This window comes from Molossus molossus, unplaced genomic scaffold (assembly GCF_014108415.1).
Source record: "Molossus molossus isolate mMolMol1 unplaced genomic scaffold, mMolMol1.p scaffold_m16_p_2, whole genome shotgun sequence".
NCBI classification, from domain to species: Eukaryota; Metazoa; Chordata; class Mammalia; order Chiroptera; family Molossidae; genus Molossus; species Molossus molossus.
The window spans coordinates 45,104,303-45,130,220 of NW_023425355.1; the positions used below are offsets into that span (position 1 = coordinate 45,104,303).

The 25,918-nt window shown below is 36.2% G+C and overlaps 1 pseudogene; it reads right to left on the reverse strand.

Annotated features, from left to right (window-relative positions):
* Positions 1–10,557: 10,557 nt before the first annotated feature.
* Positions 10,558–10,667, reverse strand: LOC118636887 (annotated as a pseudogene).
* Positions 10,668–25,918: the final 15,251 nt, after the last annotated feature.

A 25,918-nucleotide genomic window follows, 5' to 3' on the forward strand; every position in this document is an offset into this window, starting at 1 on the left:
TTAGCCATAAGACCTTGACCAAATAATTTCTGCTCTTGAGTGTTAACTTATATGTAACAGTCAAGAAAATTTCTATGTTGCCCACTTTGTTTTTGTGAGGATTGATTAAGATAACAGAGATGACAGGACTTGAAAAACATTAATGTGAAGCATTTTTACTATTACTATTATCGCAAGGGAAAGTGGATGCTCAAAATCCCTATAGCCAAGACTGTCATCCAAAATGTATCCCTTTCCCTAATAGTCTAAATTTTGATATGGTATCAATGTGGACTATGGTTCCCTTATAAAACTCTCCATGTCAGCAGTGATTTAAAGTGATTAGGGGAGTACTATTTTAGTTTTGATGTAGAGTATCTTTATAGAAAAAACACATACATGAAACAATTTAGGACATGTACAGGAAATTAAAGCTTGCACATATTTATGGAGAATAACTTATACTAAGCTAAAGTAGTCTCAATGGAAATTCCTAATCCCTGTATTTTTGGCAGTCAAGATTACAAGACCTTTCTTTTAAAAAAAATTTTTTTTAGTTATTTTAGAGAGAGAGAAAGGGAGAGGGTGAGAGAGATAGAAACATCAATGAGAAAGAATATTGATTGGCCACCTCCTGCATGTCCCCCACTGGAGATCTGGCCCACAACCTGGGCATGTGCCCTGACTGGGAATCAAGCTGGCAACCTTCTGGTGCATGGGTTGATGCTCAATCACTGAGCCACACTGGCTGGGCGGCACACAAGACCTTTTAATGTCTTAGAACAAAGACATGTAAGAAGCAAGACATGTAATGACTCATTATCACAAACAAACTGAGTAGAGTTAAACTGAGCCAACATGGTGGATACGGGGGTCAAGAATGTCATTTCTTGCGGCAAGAAGGCCTGAATGCCACTCTTGTGTTTGTCACTTATCAGCTGGTTAACATTGATCAGATTGTCCCAGTTACCTGTAAAGTGAGACTTACAGTAGTTCATATCTCAAAGTGTTGTTGTGAGGGTTAAATGAGAGATAATGGTGCTTGTAACGTGCTTACTTAATACAGTTGCTAACACATAGTAAGTACTGAAGAAACATTAGCTATTATCAACACAGTTTTTATTAGCAGCAGTATTAATATATCAATGAATGAGTATAATAGAAAATTTGCATGTGTTTGCATGAATAGAAATAATCATGATGGTTACCTCTTTTTGAGTAACATTGCCATGAACAATACTCTTGAAAAGGAACCTCATAAATGTAAAGGCTGAGAACTTCAGCTGGTAGAACTGTATCAACCTAGAGAGAAAAAGTAAACAGTTTTTCTCAAACTTCACACAGGTAGAAAACGTGAACCCTTAAAACTTCAGGAGGAATAAAATTTAGTTACAACTAGACATTTGGTCAGAAATGTGCTAAGCTTAAGGTTATTAAAAAATTATGAGGAGAATGAGGAGCCTGTTAAAGTTATTAGCCTTAAAGAATTATCAATAGAAAATGTAAATCAAAAGTTATTTCTGATAAACTGTGTTCACAGAATAAATCCAGATGTAAGCTAATATCAATTTATTTTCACAGATCACTACTGCCTTTATATAAATTATATCGTAACAGGAGAAAATGCCTGACATTATTAAGAAGTGACAGCAAGTGGATTATTAATCTAAACAGCCTTTCCTTCAAACCAAACAAATTCTGTTCATGCCATGACCGTAATTTCTTTCAAACTTCTTTATAATCAATTTGAAGTCATATTTGAGGTTGGTGACAAGGATAGAGTGTGGACTTTTACACTAAACCTCCTAACATGTCTTCGTAGTTCTAATTTCTTCTACACCCATTCATCCTGCCCATTGTCCAGACATTTTTATAAAGGACCTAAGTGTGCTAATTTTCTGTTTGAAACTTTCCCTCTATAAGTAGATTAAACCTAAACTCTACAGTAGGGTTAAAAAGGCCTATGTAATAATACTTTGACATATGCAGGGTGTGGCAAAAGTAGGTTTACAGTTGTGAGTATGGGAAACAGAATTTATTCTTGTATTATTATTTATTAATTCTTGTATTTTCCATACAAATAACTGTAAACCTACTTTTGCCACATCCTGTATTTTTAGGTTTATTGTCCTTTATTTCTACTTTTGCTCCTCTCCTCTAATTACCCCTGCTGTACACCTGGTTCTTACATTTAGTGTGTATCAGAATCAGGTCAGAATCTCATTTAAAAAAAAAAAAAAAAACTATAGCCCTGGTCTGTTTTGCTCAGTGGTTAAAGCGTCAACCCATGGACCAAAGAGTCCCAGTTTCAATTCTGGTCAAGGGCATGAATCTCAGTTGTGGCTCGGTCCCTGGCCCTGGTCAGGGTCATGCAGAAGGCAGCCAATCGGTGTGTTTCTCATGTTGATGTTTCTCCTCTCTCTCTTTTTCTCTCTCTCTCCCTCCTTCCCACTCTATCTGAAGATAAATGAAAAAATATCCTCAGGTAAGGATTAAAAAAAAAAAAAACACTATAGATTCTTGGGCCATATTTTTTGACATATGGCAGTGGTTTCTAAGTATTGGAAGATTTAAACAAGTAAAGCTATTGATAATCAGGTCTCACTTTGAGAAACAGTGGCCTAAGCCCAGTTCCACCAAATGGTTTCTCACTCCTTCAAAAGTCCATCTCAGATTGTACCTCCCCACCTTTGTATCCTTCTGTTTAAATGTTTTTCTTCCCCTCTTTAGGCCTAATTGACCTACCAATTCTTCATGACCCAGGTCAAGTTACTCCTTCTTTGAAACTTTGGCCCAAACAATGTTAGTGTTCCTTTCACACTTTGCACATTGAATGCTGATATTTGTATTAATTTTCTGCAATCAACTTAGACTTTCTTTTAAAGGTTGAGAACTTCTTGGTCATTTTTGTATAATACTTCAGAGCTTGGCACAGTGTCTATTGTATATAAATAGATGCCCACTAAATGCTTTTTAAATAAATGAATAAGTGAATTGATGAAGGTCTTTGGCTTTTATATTTCACATCAGATGAAATTGATAGATACTGTAGTTTAGAAATTATTTGGTTGAATTTTGCCTTGGAGCATAAATATTAAGCAGTCTTCCTTATTTAGTAAGAACAACTAGGAATTTTACTAAACAGTTCATAATGTATTATTTTTTATTAGTAGTTGAATAATTAAAATATAGATTTAACATTATACTTGGTGTAAAATTTTAAAAGTTTGAATAGTATAAATAAAGCTTTGTGCCCTACAGCTGATGAATTTGAAATGTTAATATATCAAAGCCCAATGATGACAAATGTTTGCCATAACAGATGGTATTATTTTGAACATAGGAACAACAATGAAAACAAATAGCAAAGACATATTTAGATTCATACTAGGTTAAAAAATTCATATTTTTGAATAGAGAGTGTCAGAATTTTAGATATCACTGATATGAGAATTTTCTATCTGGTTCATTGTTTCAAACTAATAAAAAGCACTTCTAATTAAAGAACAAATTTGTTTAAGTGACAGTCATTCAATGAACAAATTTATTAAAGTTTCATTATGTGTCAGATTTGATTCTAGGACCTATTAGTGACCCAAAGAGGCAAAGATACTGTTAATAGATATTATTTTCTTATATAAAAAGAAAGTCAGGAAACGAAATGTAATTGTGTGTTTGTATGAGAGAGAGAGAGAGAGAGAGAGAGAGAGAAAGAATGCTATATCAGATGATGATAAGGGTATTTTAATTAGGGAAGGATGAGAAAGTTTCTTTAAGCAGGTAACATTTGAGCAGAGATCTAAATGATCTGAGTGAGTAGGTCATATAGTGGGGATAACATTTGTGATGGTAAAGTGGGTTTGGGGAGTAGAGGCATATCAAGAAAGTCAGTGTGACTGGAGTAGAATAAACTGGAAGAAAGAGGTAGGAGCTGAGGTCTTAGAGTAGTGGTGATGGTGGTGTGTATGTGGGTTGGAGGGGGACATGCAGGCTATCTCAGGTAAGGCCTTGAAAGCCATGTTAAGAGAGAAGCTACGGGGGACTTTTGAAGAGAGGAGTTACATGATCATACATTTATTTACATATTGTCTACATAAGTTGCATCTCTCATTCTAAATTCTTTATTAGTTATTTCTAGGCCACACTTCATGACTTTGTTTAAAAGTCAAAGTGCATGATCAGGATAGTTTAGTCAGTTTTAGACAATTACTATTAATAATAATTATGTTTAATAATATATTATTAATTTTATACATCATCATAAGAAAAACAACAGCAGCAAAAATAGCAAAAATGTCCATAAATGCTACCACTTACGTAGTGCCTACTTTATGTACTCTCCCTCTATAGGACATTATTTCTCACAATCCTCATAACTACCTATGAGGAAGCACTACTGTTTTTACTATATTACATTTGCAGAAACCTGAACATGAATCACTTATTCTCCATTTATCTTGTTGTGATATAAAGTGACAACATAATGATATAGTGATTTATTTGGCTTTTTTGCTTTTTTTTCATTATGATTAAAATTTTCTTTTATTTTTAAAAAATTAATATATTTATTTTTGTTACAGATATTTCTCTTTTTCCCCCCACTGATTCCCCCTTCCCCCTCCCTACCCGCCCTGTCCCCAGCTTTGTTGTCTATGTCCATTGTTCATGCACACATGCATATAAATTCTGTGGTTTACCTCTCCCCCACCACTCACTCCCCTGGGGATTGTCAGTCTGTATCCCACATTCATGTCCCTGGGACTACCCCATTCCTCAGATTGTTATGTTCATTATATTCCACAAATAAGTGAGATCAAATGATACTTGTCTTTCTCTGTTTGGTTTGTTTTACTCAGGATAATACTTTCCAGGTCCCTCCATGTTGTCTCAAAATATAAGAGATCTTTCTTTCTTACAGCTGCATAGTACACCATTGTGTATATGTACGACAGCTTTTTTATTCATTCATCTACTGATGGACATTTGAGCTGTTTCCAGATCTTAGCTATTGTAAATAGTGCTGCTATGAATATGGGAGTACCTATATACTTTCTGATTGGTGTTTCAGGCTCCTTAGGGGATATTCCTTGAATTGGGATCACTGGGTCAAATGGAAGTTCAATTTTTAATTTTTTGAGGTAACACCATATTGTTTTCCATAGTGGCTGCACCAGTCTGCATTTCCACAAGCAGTGTACTAGATTCCCCTTTTCTGTACACCCTCACAAACACTTGTTGTTTGAAGATTTGTTGATGGCGGCCATTCAGACAGGTGTGAGGTGATACCTCATTGTTTTAATTTACGTCTCTCTTATGATTAGTGATGTTGTGCATTTTTTCATATGCCTCTTAGCCATTTGTATGTCCTGTTGGGAGAGGTGTCTATTTAGCTCATATGCCCATTTTTTCATTGGGTTCTTTGTCTTCCTTTTGTTGACTTGTATGAGCACTCTATATGTATTGGAAATTAACCCCTTATATGATATATCATTGGAAATTATGCTCTCAAATATAGTGGGTTGCCATTCCGTTTTGATTATTGTATCTTTTGCTGTGCAGAAGCTTTTGGGTTTGATGCAGCCCCATGTGTTTATTTTCTCCTTTGTTCCTGTTGTCTTAGGTGATGTAGCAGTGAAAATTCTGCTGTGTATGATGTCTGAAATTTTGTTGCCTACAGTTTCTTCTAGAATTTTTATGGCTTCATAAGTCACATTTAAGTCTTTTGTCTATTTTGATTTTATTCTTGTGTATGGTGTAAGTTGATTATTTAGTTTCATTTTTTTGCATGTAGCTGTCCAATTTTCCCAACACCATTTATTAATGAGGCTGTCTTTACTCCACTGTATGCTCTTGCCACCTTTGTCAAATATTAGTTGAGCATATTGCCTTGGGTTCATTTCTGGGTTCTCTGTTCTGTTCCACTGATCTATCTTCCTGTTCTTGTGCCAGTACCAGGCTTTTTTGATTACAGTGGCTTTGTAGTATAACCTGAAATCTGGTAATGTGATCCCTCCTACTTTGTTCTTTTTTTTTTTTAAATATTACTGTAGCTATTCGAAGTCTTTTTCGGTTCCATATGAACTTTTGAAGTTTTTGTCCTAGATCTGTGAAGTATGTCGTTGGTATTTTGATGGGGATTGCATTGAATCTATGGATTGCTTCGGGTAATATGGACATTTTAATGATGTTAATTCTTCCAATCCATGAACAAGTCATGTGCTTCCAATTCTTTATATCTTTGTCTATTTTCCTTTTCAATGACCTGTAATTTTATGTGAATAGGTCCTTTATTTCTTTGTTTATTCCTAGGTATCTCAATTTTTTTGCCGCAATGGTAAATGGGATAGCTTTTTTGAGTTTCTTTCTCTGTGAGTTCATCATTGGTGTATAAGAATGCCATCAATTTCTATCTTTTTTTTCTTTTTGCTGAAGATTTTTTTATTCATTAATTTAATTCATTTATTTTTGTTACAGATGTTTGTTCTTTTCCCCCCACTGATTCCCCCTCCCCCACCCTCCCGCCTTGTCCCCAGCTTTGTTGTCCATGCCCATTGTTCATGCACATATGCATATAACTTCTGTGGTTTATCTCTCCCTCAACACCCCCTAATCAGGAGATTGTCAGTCTGTACCCACTTCCACATCTCTGGGACTACCCCATTCCTCAGACTGTTATGTTCATTATATTGCACAAATAAGTGAGATCATATGATACTTGTCTTTCTCTGTTTGGCTTGTTTTGCTTAGGATGATACTTTCAAGGGCCCTCCATGTCGTCTCAAAGGTTAAAGGGTCTTTCTTTTTTTTTTTCCAAATTATAAACATTTTATTTTTTTTCTATTTTTTTTTCAATTTATTTTTTGTTATAGATGTTTCTCCTTTTTTAACCCATTAACACCCTCCTCCCCATCCCCCCACCTCGTCCCTGGGTTTGTTGTCCATGTCCATTGGTTATGCATACATGCATATAAATTCTGTGGTTTATCTCTTCCCAGCCCCACCACCCCGTCTTCTGAGGGTTGTCAGTCTGTACCCTACTTTTGTGTTTCTGGGTCTACCCTATTCCTCAGACTGTTATATTCATTATATACCATATATAAGTGAGTGCATGTGGTATTTGTCTTTTTCTGCTTGGCTTGTTTCACATAAGATAATACTTTCCAGGTCCCTCCATGTTGTCTCTAAGGATAAGAGATCTTTCTTTCTTACAGCTGCATAGTACTCCATTGTGTATATGTACCACAGCTTTGTCATCCATTCATCTACTGATGGACATTTGGGCTGTTTCCAGATCTTAGCTATTGAAAATAGTGCTGCTATGAACACGGGGGTACATATATTCTTTCTGATTGGTGTTTCAGCCTTCTTAGGGTATATTTCTAGAAGTGGGATCACTGGGTCAAATGGGAGTTCAATTTTTATTTTTTGAGGTAACACCATATTGTTTTCCATAGTGGCTGCACCAGTCTGCATTCCCACAAGCAGTGTACTAGATTCCCCTATTCTCCACAGTGTCACCAACACTTGTAGTTTGATGATTTGTCAATGGCAACCATTCTGACAAGTGTGAGGTGATACCTCATAGTTGTTTTAATTTGCATCTCACTGATGATTAGTGATGTTGAGCATTTCTTCATATGTCTCTTAGCCATGTGTATGTCCTGTTTGGAGAGGTGTCTATTTAGTTCCTCTGCCCATTTTTTATCCCTTTCATTTTTTCTTTCTGCCTGATTGGTGTGGCTGAGACTTCCAGTACTATGTTAAATTAGAGTGGCGAAAGTGGGCATCCTTGTCTTGTTCCTTTTCTTAAGGGAAATGCTTTTAGTTTTTGCCCATTGAATATGATGTTGGCTGTAGGTCTTTTATATATGGCCTTTATTATGTCAAGATATAATCCCTCTATTCCCAGATTGCTGAGCATTTTTATCACAAATGGATGCTGGATTTTGTCTAAGGCTTTTTCGGCATCTATTGATATGATCATGTGGTTTTTATTCTTCATTTTGTTTATGTGGTGTATCACATTTATTAATTTGCGAATATTGTACCAGCCTTTCATCCCTGGGATGAATCCCACTTGGTCATGGTGAATAATTTTTTTTGATGTATTGCTGGATTCGATTTGGTAGTATTTTTTTTCAGGAGTTTGGCGTCTATGTTCATCAGGGATATTGACCTATAGTTTTCTGGTTTTTGAATTAGAATTATGCTGGCCTTATAAAATGAGTATGAACGTCTTCCTTCTTGAATTTTTTGAAATAGTTTGAGGAGAATGGGTGTTAGTTTTTTTTTGAATATTCAGTAAAACTCCTGTGTAGCCATCTGGGCCTGGACTTTTGTATGCTGGGAGTGACTTCAGTATATCTTTAATTTACTTAGTTGTTATTGGTCTGTTCACGTTTTCTATCTATTCCCGGTCCAGCTTGAGAGACTATATGTTTCTAGAAATTTGTCTATTTTGCTTAGATTGTCACATTTGTTGCCATATAATTGTTCATAGTAGCTATTAACAATCTTTTGTATTTCTGTGGTGTCAGTTGTTACTTCTCCTTTTTTATTTCTGATTTTGTGTATTTGGGTTCTCTCTCTTTCTTGGTGAATCTAGCTAAGGGTCCATCAATCTTGTTTATCTTTTTGAAAAACCAGCTCTTTGTTATATTGATCCTTTGCATTGTTCTTTTGGACTCTATCTCATTTACTTCTGCTCTGGTCTTTACTATTTCTTTCCTTCTACTTTCTCTGGGGTCTCTTTTTTTTCCTTTCTATTTCTTTAAGTTGTGAGGTTTGATACTCTATCAGAAATTATTCTTGTTTCTTGAGGTAGACCTGTAGTGCTATGAACTTCCCTCTCAGCACTGCTTTCACTGTATTTCATAGGTTTTGTGTTGTTGTGTGTTCATTTTTATTGGATTTCAGGAAGTTTATAATTTCTTCCTTGATCTCCTCAGTGACCCATTTGGTGTTTAATTACATGCTATTTAGCCTCCATGTGTTCAAATGTCTTTGCATGTTCTTGTTGCAGTGGATTTCTAGTTTCATGCCATTGTGATCTGAGAAGATGTTTGATATGATTTCAGTCTTCTTGAACTTGTAGAGACTTAGTTTGTGTCCTAACATGTGGTCTATCGTTGAGAATGTCCCATGTGCACTTGGGAAGAATGTGAATTCTTTAGTTTTGTGGTGTACTTCTCTGTAGATATCTATGAAATCTATTTGGTCTAGTGCTTCATTTAGAGTCTCTGTTTCCTTGCTATTTTTTTGCCTAGAGGATCTGTCCAGTGCTGTCAACGGGGTGCTGAAGTCTCCTGCTATGATTTTATTGTTGTCGATTTCTCCTTTGAAGTCCTTCAGAAGATTTTCAATATATTTTGGTGCTACTATATTGGGTGCATATATATTTATCAAGGTTATATCTTCCTGTTGGATAGATACTTTCAATATTATGTAGTGACCTTCTTTGTCTCTAGTAATGGCCTTCATTTTGAAATCTATTTTATCAGATATGAATATTGCTACCCCAGCTTTTTTTTCCTTTCTGTTTACTTGGACGATTTTTTTCCATTCTTTCACTTTCAACCTACATGAGTCTTTTGTTTTGAGGTGTGTCTCCTGTAAAAAACGTATATATGAGTCATGCTTTCTTATCCAATCAGCTACTCTGTGTTTATCGGAGCATTCAATCCATTTATATTTAAGGTGATTCTTGATATGTACTTATTTATTGCCATTTTTGTTTAGTGTGGTTCTATATTTCTTCCTATTTCTCTGGCTAATTACAACAGTCCTTTTAACATTTCTTGTAGTGCTAGTTTGGTGGTAATGTAGTCCCCCCCCCCTTTTTTTTTGTCTGGGAAGCTCTTTATATGACCTTCTATTTTGAATGATAGCCTTGCTGGGTAGAGTAGTCTTAGATTCAGACTGATGTTTTTCATGACCTCGATTTCCTCATGTCTTTCTTTTCTGGCCTGTAGTGTTTCTGTTGAGAAGTCTGCTGAGATCCTTTTGGGGGTTTCTTTGTAGGTAACCTGTTGCTTATCTCTTGCTGCCTTTAGGATTCTCTCTTTGTCTTTAATTTTTGGCATTTTAATTACTATGTGTTTTGGTGTGGGCCTGTTTAGGTTCTTCTTACTTGGGGCTCTCTGTGCGTCTTGAACTTGAATGCCTTCTTTCTTCACCAAATTAGGGAAGTTTTCTGTCACTATTTCTTCAAATATATTCTCTAACCCTTGCTCATTTTCTTCATTTTTGGGGACTTTTATGATGCGAATGTGATTATGTTTCCAGTTGACTCACAGTTTTCTTAAGCTGTCTTCATGTTTTTTAATTGTTTTTGGTTTTATGATTTATTGATTTTTTCTATCCTGTCTTCTAATTCACTGATTTGGTCTTCCGCTTCCTCTACTCTGCTATTTAGATTTTCCAATGTTTTTTTCATTTCTGATATGTCATTCTTTATTTCTTCTTGGTGGTTTTTAATTTCCAGCTGGTTGATTTTCAACATTTCTATGTCTTTACTCATGGTGCTCATGTCCTTACACATGCTGTTGAGCTTCCTCCAGATCATGGCTCTGAATTCTAGTTTGTTAACTTGCTTAACTGCACCTCAATTTTCTCAGAGTACATATCAGATATTAAACTGATAAGAACAGATACTATACTTGATCTTAGCTGAAAGGTTGAGAAACGATCAGCTTTTTTGCTTTTGACAAGCAGTTACTGTGGCTTAACTCAACAGCAAATATTTATAGAATATACTAAATTCTATCTATCATAATAAATGCTTCATATGCATTTTCTCACTTTATCCATACAATAACCCAGACAAGGAAACTGAAATTAAGAGCTGCAAAATAACTTATCCAAGGTCACACAGTTAATAATGGTAAAACAGGGACAAAGACTACATTCGTCTGACTCAAATGAGTGCATTTTTAAGTGTTGCTATATGACTAAATGTGGGTGAAAATATATTGATGCATTCAAAACCTTTTAATGTGTATTTGGTGTTACCTATTTCAAAATATTGTTTGTTAATGTTACTTTTAATCCATGAGCATTGTCATCCCCAGTTGGATGCTTAAGTCCATTTGGAGTAGTAATATAACCTGTTTCTGTAAACCTGTAGCACAATTTTATTTTTCCTTCTAGGTCAGCCTCTGTGACAATCAGCCCCATTTTTACTTTGATCTGTCCACATGATCCATATATTGTTTATCTAATCATATGAATTATCTGGTCCTTGAACCCAATGATGGCCACAGCGTGCCTATCACTTTAAATATGTAACATGTGGAAAAATATATTTGTCATTTTAGTCTGTCCAACACAAAATGTAAAAACAGTAACAAGGACAAAATACAAAGACAAATTGCTGATAAGAGAGGAAAGGCAATGAGAAGGAAATGGATGAGAGTGAAAGAGAGGGAGAGAAAGAGAAATGTTGCCTGTGACAAAATGGCAATATATTACCAACATCAGTCTCTCAATAGCCACCAGTCTACTGTAGATTCTGAAAGATTCTACTTTTGTTCCCCATTCCCAGCATAAAACACTCCAGAAGCCCTGGCCCATTTTGCTCAGTGGTTAGAGCATCAGCCTGCAGACCAAAGGGCCTCAGGTTTGATTCCTGGTCAAGGGCATGTACCTGGGTTGCATGTTTGATCTCCAGTCCTGGTCAGGGTCTTGCAGGAGGCAAATAATTGATGTGTCTCTCTCACATATATGTCTGTCTCTCTCTCTCCCCCCTCCCTCCTTACTTCCTTTCACTCTATCTAAAAATCAGTGGAAATATATCTTCGGGTGAGGACTAACAACAACAAAAAAGAAAATACTCCAGAGGACTGGTGAACCTCATTTTTCTTTCCTCCTCACTAATCTCCTTATCCTAAAAACTTCCCCTAAATCTTGCTCATATTTACAAAGTCAAAAAGAGAAGAAAATTTCAATGGAAAATATATTCTTTGAAATCAGTTAGACTGGAAACCAGGGAGCAAGTTTCATTTATATTTGTATTTTTAGCCCTCATCCTAAGGTCTGGTACATGACAGGCCTTAGGAAAATGTTTGTTGGAAGAATGAATGCCTCAGTGAAGCCCAGATTGTAAAGATGGTACGGATAATGTCAACAGTATCCTACATGAGAAAGCAGGTAGTATTATGAAATGTTGAATCCAGGTTTTTCAGTACTGACAATATTTTACCTAATTGGTTGGTGAAGAAGATAGCACGTTCCTTCCTTTATTCTTCTTATTCTTTCTTCATAGAGCGAGGAGGACCATTCTCCCTGATTTCCATGCTTGAATCTCCAAACAAGTACAGACCTGCCATAATTAATTTACCAGCCCAAATCAATTATTCTAAAAAATTTACAGTAATTGTTATCCATAAAGGACATATTCAAAGACCCCCAGTGGATGCCTAAGACCCTAGGTCAGCAGTTCTCAACCTGTGGTTCATGACCTCTTTGGGGTCAAATGACCCTTTCACAGGGGTTGCCTAAGTTATAACAATAGCAAAATTATAGTTATGAAGTAGCAAAAATAATTTTATGGTTGATGGTCACCACACATGAGGAACTCTATTAAAGGGTTAATTTAGCATTAGGAAGGTTGAGAACCACAGCCCTAGATAGTACCAAACTGTATATATATATGATGTTTTTTTATACATACATACCTATGATAAAGTTTAATTTATAAATTAAGCACAGTAGATTAACAACAATAAACAAAACACTTATTACAATATATTATACCAAAAGTTATGTGAATGCGGTCTCTCTCTTTCCCTCTCTCAACCAATCTGATAATCAAAGGACTACTAAGTGACTAACGTGCTGGAGAGAGGAATGATTTATGTCTCAGGCCAGACAGAGCCAGAGGACTTGTGATTTTATCACACTACTTAGAATAGCATGCGATTTACAACTTATGAATTGTGTATTTCTGGAATTATCCATTTAATATTTTCAGAAACTTTGGAAAGTGAAACACTTATGTCAGGGAACTACTGTATTTTTTTAAAAAAATGATTAGTTTTTAAATCTTCACCCAAGGATATGTTTTATTGGTCTTTAGAGAGAGAAGAAGAAAAATAAAAATATCGATGTGAGAGAGAAACATTGATAGGTTGCCTTCTGTACGTGCTCCCACTGGGGATTGAACTTGCAACCTGGGTATGTGCTCTGACCAGAAATCAAATGCTAAACCTTTGTTTTTTGGTGCACAGGATAATGCTTCAACCAACTGAGCCACTTGACCAGGGCAGGACTACTGTACTTTTTAACAACTGAAGCAGTGAACTTGGATCCTCTTCACCCGTCTCCTCTACTGTTCTTTGCTGCCCAGGGTTTGCTGTCTAGCACAGTAGGAAGGCATTATTAGGTTAGCTAGCTAGATACTTTGACTATTATTCATCCTAAATCTTACATAGTAGTGTTTATAGGACCTAGAGCTTCTTAGAATATTTGTCAAAATTTCAAGGAAAAAAAATAGAAATTTTTAGAAATTTTGCAAACTGATAGAAAAAGAATAAATTTATTTTGAAAGTGTAGGACAAATTATGTATATATTGTTATCTTATATTGATACAGTTTTAGATTTTAAAAAAGTTTTCTGAGTACCCCAAAGAGATATAAACAATCACATTATATAAACAAAGACCTAAACTGCTGTAATTCAAACTCTTTATATCTTATTGATTTCATTGAGCTATAGATGGGCATTTACCTTTGAATTGTCAGTAAAGAAAAATATCTTTTTACATTTTACTTGTGAGATTTGTTCTGAGTATATTATATTACCAATTATTCTTTTTTGCTGAGGTACCCTGCTAATCTTTCAAAATATTTTTCTGATTGGCATTAACCCAGAGATTCCCAGAAAGCTTAGAAGTCCCTCTTAGTTGGGGGAATTAATTCATCTTGTGGTTTACGTTTAACAGAATGGCATACTGGAAACAATGGCTGGGGTTTGAGCCTCAGTTCTGTAATTTACTAGCTAACCTTGGGCTAGTTATTTAACCTATTTGTGCTCCATTCTCTTAATTTCTCCTCATTTATAAACAAGGATGATGATTGTCTCTTAGGATCATTGAGAAGTATCTATGAAATGTGGAGTGCCCAGCACAGTGCCTGGTGTACTCTCCCATACTCTATTTACATTCTTTAATGTCAGCACTGCCCTAACATCCCCTAGGGGATTTCATGGACTAGGGGCGGTTGAAAAGTGAATTATCTTCCCCAAAAGATTGGGAACTTCAGATGGAATCAACCCTCATGGCTATTTACATAACATTTATTTATTTTTTGCATTAAAGCCAAAGAAACCTTTTGACTGGGAGTTTAGTACAAATAACTGAACAAGAATGTATACAGTTAGGGAGAAGCAAACTTACACTAACAGTACTGAATGCTCATGGAAATGAGTGTTTTAGTTTACTGCAATCTGGGTCACAGATTGATGCCATTGAAAATAACTAAAGCATAATGAAAATTGCAATGCAATGTTGTCCTTAAAGTTCATTCATTTATGTATAGATTTGTTATTTTTTTCTCTCGACAATGTATTTTGGGTTTTTAGGCTACAGCTTACTTCTTATGCTTAAAATAAAAGGAGAATAGATGTTGGGGAGAAGGGGAGTAGGGAACAACTGCTAATGGGTATCAGGTTTCTTTTAGAGGTGATGAAATATTCTGGAATTATAATATGATAGTTGCACAACTTTATGAATACATGAAAAACCACTGAATTATACATTTTAAATGGGTAAAAATTTGGTATGTGAATTATACCTCAATTTAAAAAATAAATAAAAGGTGAGTAATTTCAATTCTGTGACCAATATAAAATAGATCAATATAAAACAAGAGTGTTAATATTGAAATACATACAATAACATAATTTAAGGAATTCTGTCAACTTCTAGAAAGCAGATCATGAACTATTTTCTTTTGGGAGGCATTGCATATTTTTTACAATAAAATTTATGCTATTAGGTATAGATTTTACAAATCCATATTGAAAATCGTGAATGCAAATATTTGTAGGATAAATATCTAAAAACTCAAGCAGTCTTAGAATTCCCAATTATAAGTTTTCTGTTTTTTATTTCTTTGGAGTAAAGACCCCAGAATCCTTCTAGAACCCTCCCCCAAATTTCCTGTCATCTTGCTCTATCTGCTAATTCTAAATCACTTTATACCTCAAAAACAAAATTTATTAAAAGCTGTACAATTTTATATTGTTTTTCTATCTTTTTAGGGGCTTGAGGGAGAGGTTAGGGCAAATGAGTTCCTCAAAGCTAAGTAACCATTTGTTCTTATAATTTTCTCTGAACTGATTGCCTGTTTTGAAGAGAGATTATTTCACCCCATCTCCTCTCTTTGTTGTAGGCACAAACAGTGAGGCATTGCTTTCCTTGCCCCATTCTCCAACTTTGAGTTTGTCTAATTAACCAAACAAGAGCTTGAATGCCAAATTTCTGGAGCAAGGTCATGACTGCAGCTCATTAGTAATTGTAATATCTAAAATAATGTATCAATAGGATTGTGTGGCTACCAAAAATTAGAGTTTAGAGGGGCAAAACTCATAGAGGGAATAATTTGGGGGATTCAACAACCTGACTTCTAGAATGATAATCTCTGCTATAAGAATTTTCCAGTAACCAGCTTTTCTGGTCTGATTTAATAATCACCAAGCTAGATTTTCACTCTTTATTGATAATGGGAAGCAGATGGAGAGGATGCTTTAGATAAAGTATATAAACTTTATGTTTATTGGAAAGTAAAGATTAACTAGAGAAAAAGAGACAGATAAAGTATTCAAAAACACAGTTTATTTATTTTTGGGGGGAAAGACAGAACACATTTATTTATGTATTTATTTATTTATTTAAGTTATTTTTATAAATTTGTTTTTGTTACATATGTTTCTCTTTTTTCCTCCATTGACACCCTCCTCCCCATACCCCCTGCTCCATCTCCAGCTTTGTTGTCTATGTTCATTGGTTATGCATACATGCATATAAGTTCTGTGGTTTATCTCCCCCCAACCCCTGCCAACTCACCCTCTTCTGAGGTTGTCAGTCTGTACCCTACCTCTATGTCTCTGGATCAATTTTGTTCATCAGTCTGTTTAGTTCATTATATTCCACAAATAAATTAGATCATGTGGTATTTCTCTTTCTCTGCTTGACTTGTTTCACTGAGGATAATACTTTTCAGGTCCTTCTGTGTTGTCTCAAAGGATAAGAGATTTTTCTTTCTTACAGCTGCATAGTACTCCGTTGTGTATATGTACAACTGGTTTTTTTTATCCATTTGTCTACTAATGGAAATTTGGGCTGTTTCCAGATCTTACCTATTATAAATAGTGCTGCTATGAACATGGGGGTATATACATTCTTTCTGATTGGTGTTTCAGGCTTCTTAGGGTGTATTTCTAGAAGTGGGATCACTAGATCAAATAGCAGTTCAATTTGTAACTTTTTGAGGTAATACCATATTGTTTTCCATAGTGGCTGCACAAGTCTGCATTCCCACCAGCAGTGTCCTAGAGTCCCCCTTTCTCCACATCCTAGCCAACACTTGTTTGATGATTTGTTGATGGCGACCATTCTGACAGGTGTGAGGTGATACCTCATTGTTGTTTTAATTTGCATCTCTCTGATGATTAGTGATGTTGAGCATTTTTTCACATGTCTCTTGGCCATTTGTATGTGCTGTTTGGAGAGGTGTCTCTTTAAGTCCTCTGCCCATGTTTTAATTGGGTTCTTTGTCTTCTTTTGTTGAGTATGAGTACTTGATATATTTTGGAAATTAACCCCTTATCTGATACATCATTGGCAATTATGGTCTCCCATATAATGGATTCCTTTTCCATTTTGATGTTTTTTGTTTGTTTGTTTGTTTTTGTTTTTTTGCTGTGCAGAAGCTTTTTAGTTTGATGTAGTTCCAAGTGTTCATTTTCTTCTTTGTTTCTGTTGCCTTATGTGTTGTATCAGTGAAAATTCTGCTGCATATGATGTCCAAAATTTTGTTGCCTACATTTTCTTCTAGGATTTTTATGGATTCACGAGTTACATATAAGTCTTTTATCCCTTTTGAGTTTATTCTTGTGTACGGTGTAAGTTGGTGGTCTAGCTTCATTTTTTTCCCAAGTAGTTGTCCAATTTCCCAACACCATTTATTGAGGAGGCTGTCTTGACTCCACTGTATGCTCTTGCCACCTTTGTCAAATATTAATTGAGCATATTTTCTTTAGTGAATTTCTGGGTTCTGGGTTCTGTTCCATTGGTCTATCTTCTTGTTCTTGTGTAGTACCTGTTTTGATTACAGTGGCTTTGTATCATAACCGGATATGTGGTAATGTGATTTCTCCTACTTTGTCCTTCTTTATCAAGATTGCTGTGGCAGTGGCGATTTGGATTTTTTTTTTTTTTTAATACGTGCCCCTAGCAGGAACCAAACCTGGGACTCTCTGGTCCACTGGCCGACACTCCAAACACTGAGCCAAACTGGCCAGGGCTATTTGGGGGTCTTTTTTGGTTCCATATAAACTTTTAGAGTGTTCCAGTTCTGTGAAATATGTCATTGGTATTTTGATGGGGATTGCATTGACTCTATAGATTGCTTTGCATAGTATGGACATTTTATTTTATTCATTTATTTTTAAAAATCTTTATTGTTGAATGTAAAATGTATTACAGATGTTCCACATTTTTCCCCCATTTACCCCCTCCTCCCCACTCCCCCCACCTTGGACATTTTAATGATGTTAATTCTTCCAATCCATGAACAAGGTATATGCTGCCACTTTTTATATCTTCCTTTCTTTCTTTCTTTTTTTAGTGAACTGTAGTTTTCTGTGAAGAGGTCCTTTACTTCTTTGGTTAAGTTTATTTCTAGGTATCTTATTTTTTTTTTTTTTTTGCTGTGATGGTAAATGGTATTTGTTTGTTTGTTTGTTTCTCTTTCTGTGAGTTCATTGTTGGTGTATAAGAATGTCTCGATTTCTTGATGTTAATTTTGTATCCTGCTACTTTGCCAAATTCTTATATTAAGTCTAGTAGATTTTTGATTGAATCTTTAGGGTTTTCCATGTACAATATCATGTCATCTGCAAATAATGACAGTTTCACTTCCTCCTTTCCAATTTGGATCCCTTTCTTTTTCTTTATATCTAATTGCTGTGGCTAAGACTTCTAGTACTATGTTAAATAAGAGTGGTGAAAATGGGCATCCCTGTCTTGTTCCCATTCTTAAGGGGAATGCTTTTAGTTTTTGCCCATTGAGTATGATGTTGGCTGTAGGTCTTTCATATATGGCCTTTATTATGTTGAGATATGATCCTTCCATTTCCACATTGCTGAGATTTTTATCAGAAATGGGTGTTGGATTTTGTCAAATGCTTTTTCAACATCTATTGATATGATAATATGGTTTTTATGTTTCCTTTTTTTTAATGTGGTGTATCACATGTATTGATTTGTGACTATTGTACTATCCTTGCATCCCTGGGGCGAATGCTACTTGGTCATGATGAATAATTTTTTTGATGTATTGCTGGATCCGATTTTCTAATATTTTGTTAAGAATTTTGGTATTTGTGTTCATCAGGGATATTGGCCTGTAGTTTTCTTTCTTGGTAGTGCCTTTATCTGGTTTTGGAATTAGGATTATCCTGGCCTCATAAAATGAGTTTGGAAGTGTTCTATCGTCTTAGATTTTTTGTAATCGTTTAAGGAGATTGGGTATTAGATCTTCTTTGAATGTTCGGTAAAACTCCCCCATGAAGCCATTCCTGGCCTGGCCTTTTGTTTGCTGGGAGTTTCTTGATTACATCTTCTATTTTCATTGTTGGTATTGGTCTGTTCAAGTTTTTTATTTCTTCCTGGTTCAATTTTGGGAGACTATGTGTTTCTAGAAATTTGTCCATTTCTTCTAAATTGTCCAATTTGTAGGTGTATAATTGTTCATAGTATTTTTTGATGATCCTTTGTATTTCTGTGGTGTCAGTTTTTACTTCTCCTCTTTCTTTTCTAATTTTGTTTATTTGGTTCCTCTCTTTTTGTTTCTTGGTGAGTCTGGCTAAAGGTCCATCAATCTCCTTTATCTTTTCAAAGAAACATCTTTTTGTTTCATTGATCTTTTGAAATTTTTTTTAGTTTCTATGTCATTTATTTCTGCTCTGACCTTTACTATTTTCCTTCTCCTACTACCTCTGGGTTTTTCTTTTTGTTTCCTTTCTAGTTCTTTAAATTGTTGGAGTAGAAAGTCAATTAGAATTTTTTTCTTGTTCCTTGAGGTAGGTCTATAGTGCTATGAATTTCCCTCTGAGGACTGCTTTAGCTATGTCTCATAGATTTTGTGTTGTGTGTTTGTTTTCATTGGTTTCCAGGAAGTTTTTAATTTTTTCTTGATCTTGTTAGTGACCCATTCGTTGTTTAATAGCATGCTATTTAGCCTCCAGGTGTTTGAATGTTTTTCTGTGTTTTTATTGTAATTGAGTTCTATTTTCATGCCACTGTGATTTGAGCAGATGCTTGATATGATTTCAATTTTGTTGAATTTGTAGAGACTTACTTTTTGTCCTAACATGTGGTCTATCTTTGAGAATGTCTCATGTGCACTTGAGAAGAATCCATATTCTGCAACTTTGGGGTGAAATGTTCTGTAAATATTATTAAAGTCCAACTGATCTATTTTGTCTTATAAGGACTCTATGTCCTTGTTAATTTTTTGTCTAGAAGATCTATCCAAGGGTGTCAGTGGCATGTTAAAGTCACCCACTGTAATTGTATTACTAATAATCTCTTTTGAAGTCCTCCAGAAATTTTAAAATATATTTTGGTGTTCCTGTATTTGGTGCATATATGCTTATTAGGGTTATATCCTCTTGTTGGATTGATACTTTTAATATTATGTAGTGACCTTCTCTGTCTCTTATTATGGCCCTCATCTTGAAGTCTATCTTGTTAGATATGAGTCTTGCTACACCATCTTTTTGTCATTTCCATTTGCTTGGAAAAATTTTTTCCTTTTGTTCACTTTCATCCTGTGTGAGTCTTTTTTTGTGAGTTGGGTCTCTTGTAGACAGCATATATATGGGTCATGTTTTCTTAACTAATAAGCTACCCTATGTCTTTTGATTGGAGCATTTAAGCCATTTACATTTAAGGTAATTACTGATAGATAGTTATTAGTTGCCATTTAAATTTTATTCCTGTGTTCCTCTCTCTCTCTCTCTCTCTCTCTCTCTCTCTCTCTCTCTCTCTGTCTGGTATCTTCTTCTTTTTACCACAGTCCCTTCAGCATTTTTTTGCAGTGCTAGTTTGGTGGTGGTAAATTGTTTAGTTTTTGTTTTTGTTTTTTCTTTTTATCCATGAAACTCTTTATTTTTCCTTCAATTTTGAATGATCACCTTGCTGGATAGAGTAGTCTTGAATTCAGACCTTTGCCTTGCATTACTTTGTATACTTCATGCCACTCTCTTCTGGCCTGTAGTATTTCTATTGAAAAATCAGCTGACAGTCTAATGGGAGCTCCCTTGTAGTTAACTTTCTGTCTCTCTCTTGCTTCCTTTAAGATTCTTTCTTTGTCTTTAATGTTTATCATTTTTATTATGATGTGTAACTGTGTGTCTTCTGGGGTTCATCTTGCTTTGGGACTCTCTGTGTTTCCTGGACTTGTATGTGTTTTCCTTCACCATTTTGGGGAAGTTTTCTATGATTATTTCTTCAAACAGGTTCTCTATTCCTTTCTCTGATTTTTCTCCTGCTGGTACCCCTATTATGCAAATATTGTTACGTTTTGTATTTTCTCACAGCTCCCTTGAACTCTCCTTTTGCTTTTTAAACGTTTTTTTTTCATTTGCTGCTCTATTTGGGTGTCTTTTTCTACCTTGTCTTCTAAGTCACTGATTTGGTCTTTAGGGTCTTCTAATCTACTATTGAACCCTTCTAAGGTATTTTTATAACATTATGCATAACATTTTTATGCACAGCTTTTATCTTTTTATTTAAGTATTTCCCAGTGAGTTCTTCATAATTCTTATTAAGTTTATATTTCTTACCAAATTGTTTTTGCACCCTGAAAATCATTGCTTAGAATTCTTTATCTGAAAAGTTTCATTCTTTCATTTTCTATAGTTCCTTTTCTGGTGATTCCTCTTTTTTTTTTTTCCCTTTTGGTGTTGTTTGTCTCCCCATTTTAGCTGTCTGGTAGCTCTATACCCAGTGAGGGATGTTTGGATATGTAGGCAGCTCACTGTATATTAAATAAGGCTACTGTGCCTCCCAGACTGTTCTATTGCATGTCGCCTCTTACCTGCTGTGGATCCTGGAGGACTGACTACTGGGGGCTGGTATTGGTGTGTCCTGGTAGGTGCTGCTGCTGGATCACATGGAGCTGTGTTCCCTGCTAGAGGCTGGTGCCTCCTGTAGCTGTATCACTCAGGCCCTGCTGGAGCCACACTGCCTGCCCACAATGTGAGCAGCTTGTTTGCTTAGGCCTCTCTGGAGGCCCAGCTCCCAACTAGTCCCATAGGCAGCTTTGTTGCACAGGCCCTACTGAAGCCCTGGCTCACTGCCAATCTTGTTGGCAGCTGGGTTGTACAGGCCCCGTTGAAGCCCTCACTCCTCTCTGATCCTGTGGGGAGCTGGATCGCAAAGTGTCCTCTGGAGACCCGGTTCCACACTTATTTTGTGTGCAGCTGGATCACACAGGCCTCTCTGGAGCCCCAGCTCCCCATTGGTCCCGTGTGCCACTGGGTCACACAGGTTCCTCTGGAGCCCCTGCTCCCCTCCACTCTTGTGGGCCGCTAGGTTGCATAGGCCCCTATTGAGTCCCGGCTCTCCACTGCTCTTGTGGGCCACTGAGTCACACAGGTCCCTCTGGAGTCCTAGCTCCCTACTGCTCTTGTGGGCAGCTGGGTTGCACAGGCCCCTGTGGAGCCCTGGATGTCTTGTCTGGTGGCTGGGGAGCACTGCTGCCCAGTGGGTCTCAACTCCTGCTCAGCCTTTGCCGTAGTTTTTGGGGATGGGTCTCAGCTGCTGAGCTGTGTTTCTGTTGCCTGGGGATGGATGTCTGCTCCCCAGCCTCTTTTGCTGGGGGTATATCTTGACTCTGATCAGGTTGCTACTGTGGGGGATGTTGGTGGGCTCCTGGACCTTTGCTGTTTCTGTAGCAGGCACCTTTAGAGCTCCACTACTGTGCACTCGTCTGTATTGACACAGAGTGTCCACTGGTCCAATGGTGCCAGATGCGCTGGTGTGCTCAGGTTGCTCAACCCTAGCTGCTCCCACTGTCTCCTCCCAGGGAAGACCCGGGATCTTCCAAAATGGTGAGACCTCTCCATGGAGAAGTGCCCTAAAGAGCCGCTTACTGAGGTAGCCAGCTGCTCCCTGTCCACAACACAGGAACCTTCTGCTCCACGTCTCTGCACTGCACAAGTTTGGCTCTCCACCTTCATGTCCACTCACTCTCTCTCACACACAAACTCACTCTCTCAGGCACTTACCCTCTCTCCATTCCTGCCCACTGCCATCTTTTAAATACAGAGTTCATTAATGCATGCATTATCTTTACAAGAGGGAGAACTCAGTGATGAACAACTCCAAGGAGCGGTCAAACTTGGGTTTATATAGCATCTTAACAAAAGAAAAATACATTTTTAAGAAAAATGACAAGATGAAGGAAAGCAGGCTTAGGTTTTTAAAGTGGCAAAGTGTTGGAAGGTAAGTATATGGGGGAAACTAAAAGAAGATAAGGATTCTTTATTAAAGTTTGTTATGTAGATTCCTCTTGGTGCCCATTTCTGGACTGATAAGAGTCTAGCATTTTCCTGTTCATTAAGAGTTCTGTTTTTTGTTTGTTTGTTTGTTTGTTTGTTTGTTTGTTTTTCTGGTAAGAAAAAGGGAGACATGTTTACAAATTTATGTTCTGCTTTTAGGCAAATGAGGGAGGGCAGAGAGTTTTTTCTTATACCTGTTTCTTCTCAGTCATCTCTAGCTCAAAGTAATCTTTATGCCAAAGTCGCATATCTTGGTGTAACAAATTCTGATATTCTACATAATCAATTTAGTCAGATAAATAAGCAAAAATTTTAGATAATTTAGCTAATATTTTTAATGTGAACCAAAAGTATAGACACTTTTTAATTTATAATCCCCCCATTGGGTTACATAGTATTGAGATGCTATTTGGTAATACTATGATGCCTTCTGTGAGTTCCTGGTCTGAACATGATGATCAGGTCTGCAGAGGCCTTTGGGGCAGAATGAAATTGGAACTCTTCCCTCTCATTATATTCCTGGGACCAGATTCAGCTGGAAGCAACTGGTGTCAGGAATGTACTGAATCAGGCATCCACTCATTTCACTATATGGATTCAATCTCATTAACTGATTTGGTAGTCCTCTCAGTCACTCTCTATGTAAAGCCTAGATAGCCAGTCAATTTTATGTACTCATATTGGCCATTTTATTGAAGTTTTAGGTTGGTTTGTACAAAAAGGTCAATCTGATTTGTTAGCTCTGAGTAGAGGACCTTATTTTTTTTTCTCACTTTTTTTCAACCTGATGTTCCTGTTCTCATTATAGTGGAAACTAAAAAAAGGCACAAAAAGAATATGCAAAAATGTATTAATAATGGGCAGTGGTCTTAATTATCTTCCTTTTAGGGACCCTCAGGTTTGGAAAAATCCAGTGGCAATAAAAATAAGGGTTCCCTATGAGTAAGTGAATTGAAGAAAGATTGATAGAAAGTCTGTGTGTGTGTGTTAAAGCTGGGAAAAGTGGAAATACTATTGGTTTGGGTAGGGACTCAGAGTGGCGGTGAGAGTGGGGGAAATGTAAAATGACTGTGAAAAAATTTTTAACTGAAAAAGGAATATATATATATATTTAAGCATTCCATGATCTGCACTTCTCGTCCTCACCTTTATAATCAGGGCATGTATATCCAGATTTTTGCTTTAATAATTCCTTTTCTCCTTGAAAGCCTCTTCTACATGTGTGCGTGGGAGTGAAAAGAACAAATAAATTTTTTTCTGAACCATGTATCCTTCTGGAGAGGTGAAATTCCTCTCAAGAATGTCATTTTTTTAAAAAAACAAAACCAAACAAAAACAAAACAAAACCTGGTCCTTTAAACTATACTGCTAAGTAATATTACAACAAATAATAGATATTCACCAAAAAACTTAATTTAGTGTGATTTATCTTTGCTTAATTCTGCTAGCCAAGCTGCACTTGTCCTGAGGAGCTGCATAATTAATTTAAGTGACCTGAGGCTTTTAAAGCCAATATTTCAGCAGAAAAATTATCCTCTGCTTTCAGGAGAGTGAATTTTTGTGTGTGTTGTGTTGCTTCCCATGACTGACATTTATTTGATTATCAAGTGTATTTACATTGTTGGATTAACTTCGAGTTCTTCGCTGAGTCAATAATATGCTGTATTTCTTGTTTCAAGTGGTGTCAATATTATTATTCCCTTTTTTTGCTTTTTTCCTTTAATTCCCTGCAGCTACAGAATTTTTCTTTGACTTGTAAAATTTTGTTGCTCCTAAATTACGAAGAAACAGAGTAAATGCCGTTTTTAATCTTCTGGGAAATGTGTGCCTCTTTAAACTTCATTTACGTCACAACTTACTGTAATGAAGGACAAAAGCTCTAGACAAGGTCTCCTGCTCCTTTGGGGTGTTCAAGGCTAGGTCTCCCAGAGGCAAGCCTGCAGTTTGTTCTCACAAGTTTATAGCTCACCTCCTGACTGTTTTTTTTGTTTTTGCAAGGGGCATGAGAGGGGACTAGAAATAGAGCAGGGTGGGAATTTGACCCATAGTGACCACTCAGGAGGCTCTGGTCTAGAAAATTTCCTCATATGTGGCAAAAACAAACATTGCAAATGGAGAGAGAAACCAGGCTTAAACAAAGAGTGAAACAAGTTCCCATTTCCACTCTTCTACCCATAACCATAGATGCCCGTTCACTTGTTTCCCAAGCATCATTTCCCATCATTCAGACAGAGCAAACACCTGAATCTGTTCAGAACATAGGAAAAAAATATTTTGATATTTAATAAAAATGGTGTGTATGCATATTAGGAGCATCTTCTCAATATTCAAACTCAGCCTACAAAAAAAAAAAAAAAAAAAAAAAAAAAAAAAAACAACAACAAAAAAAAAAAACACAACAAACCAAAAACCTAACACACACACACACACACACAAAACCCACACTAAAATGATGTACTGAAAACCTTTGACTCTACTATATTTTTCAGGCAATGGTGACCTGTTTTCACTGGTCCCATCTGCCTGTTTGCTGTAGGATTGACTTCAATGTTAATGGAGAAACAGAAATGTCAAAAACACCTATTTTCTCATGTCATTTGTAATTTTGTCTTTTGTCATCTATTCTCTCTTCTTTATTGTTCCCTTTCTGTTGTATATGTTTCTAAGTCCCCAGATACCTCCTCACAGCCTCCTCTCCTCTACCTCCAGCCTTGCAAGTGTGCATAGGTTCACTTTAACTGCTACCCAAAAAATATGATCCATAGAAATAACTGGGATACCCATTTAAGTGTCTTGGGTTCTTTGGTTTTCTGTACTCATTGTAATAAACTATCTAGTGACTAATTTTGTCTAACTGTGATCTCCATTTTGGGAATTAATTTAAGAAAAATATTTCCCACATAACAATTCTTCATATTCATTTCCCCTACTATAGTTCTTTTGTTACAGTTTATGAATGGTCAGCAATGACTTTCTGTAAATATAGTTTTTCTTTTTTCCAGGACAGTAGGTGAGTTTAAACGACCAATTGGTGCTCCCTCCTGTAGTATGGAGATTAAGAACATGGCCTCTGGCATTAGATTGCATTGGTTTAAATTTAAATATCCTCATTTAATAGCTATGTGACCACATGAAAGTTAAACTCTGTGA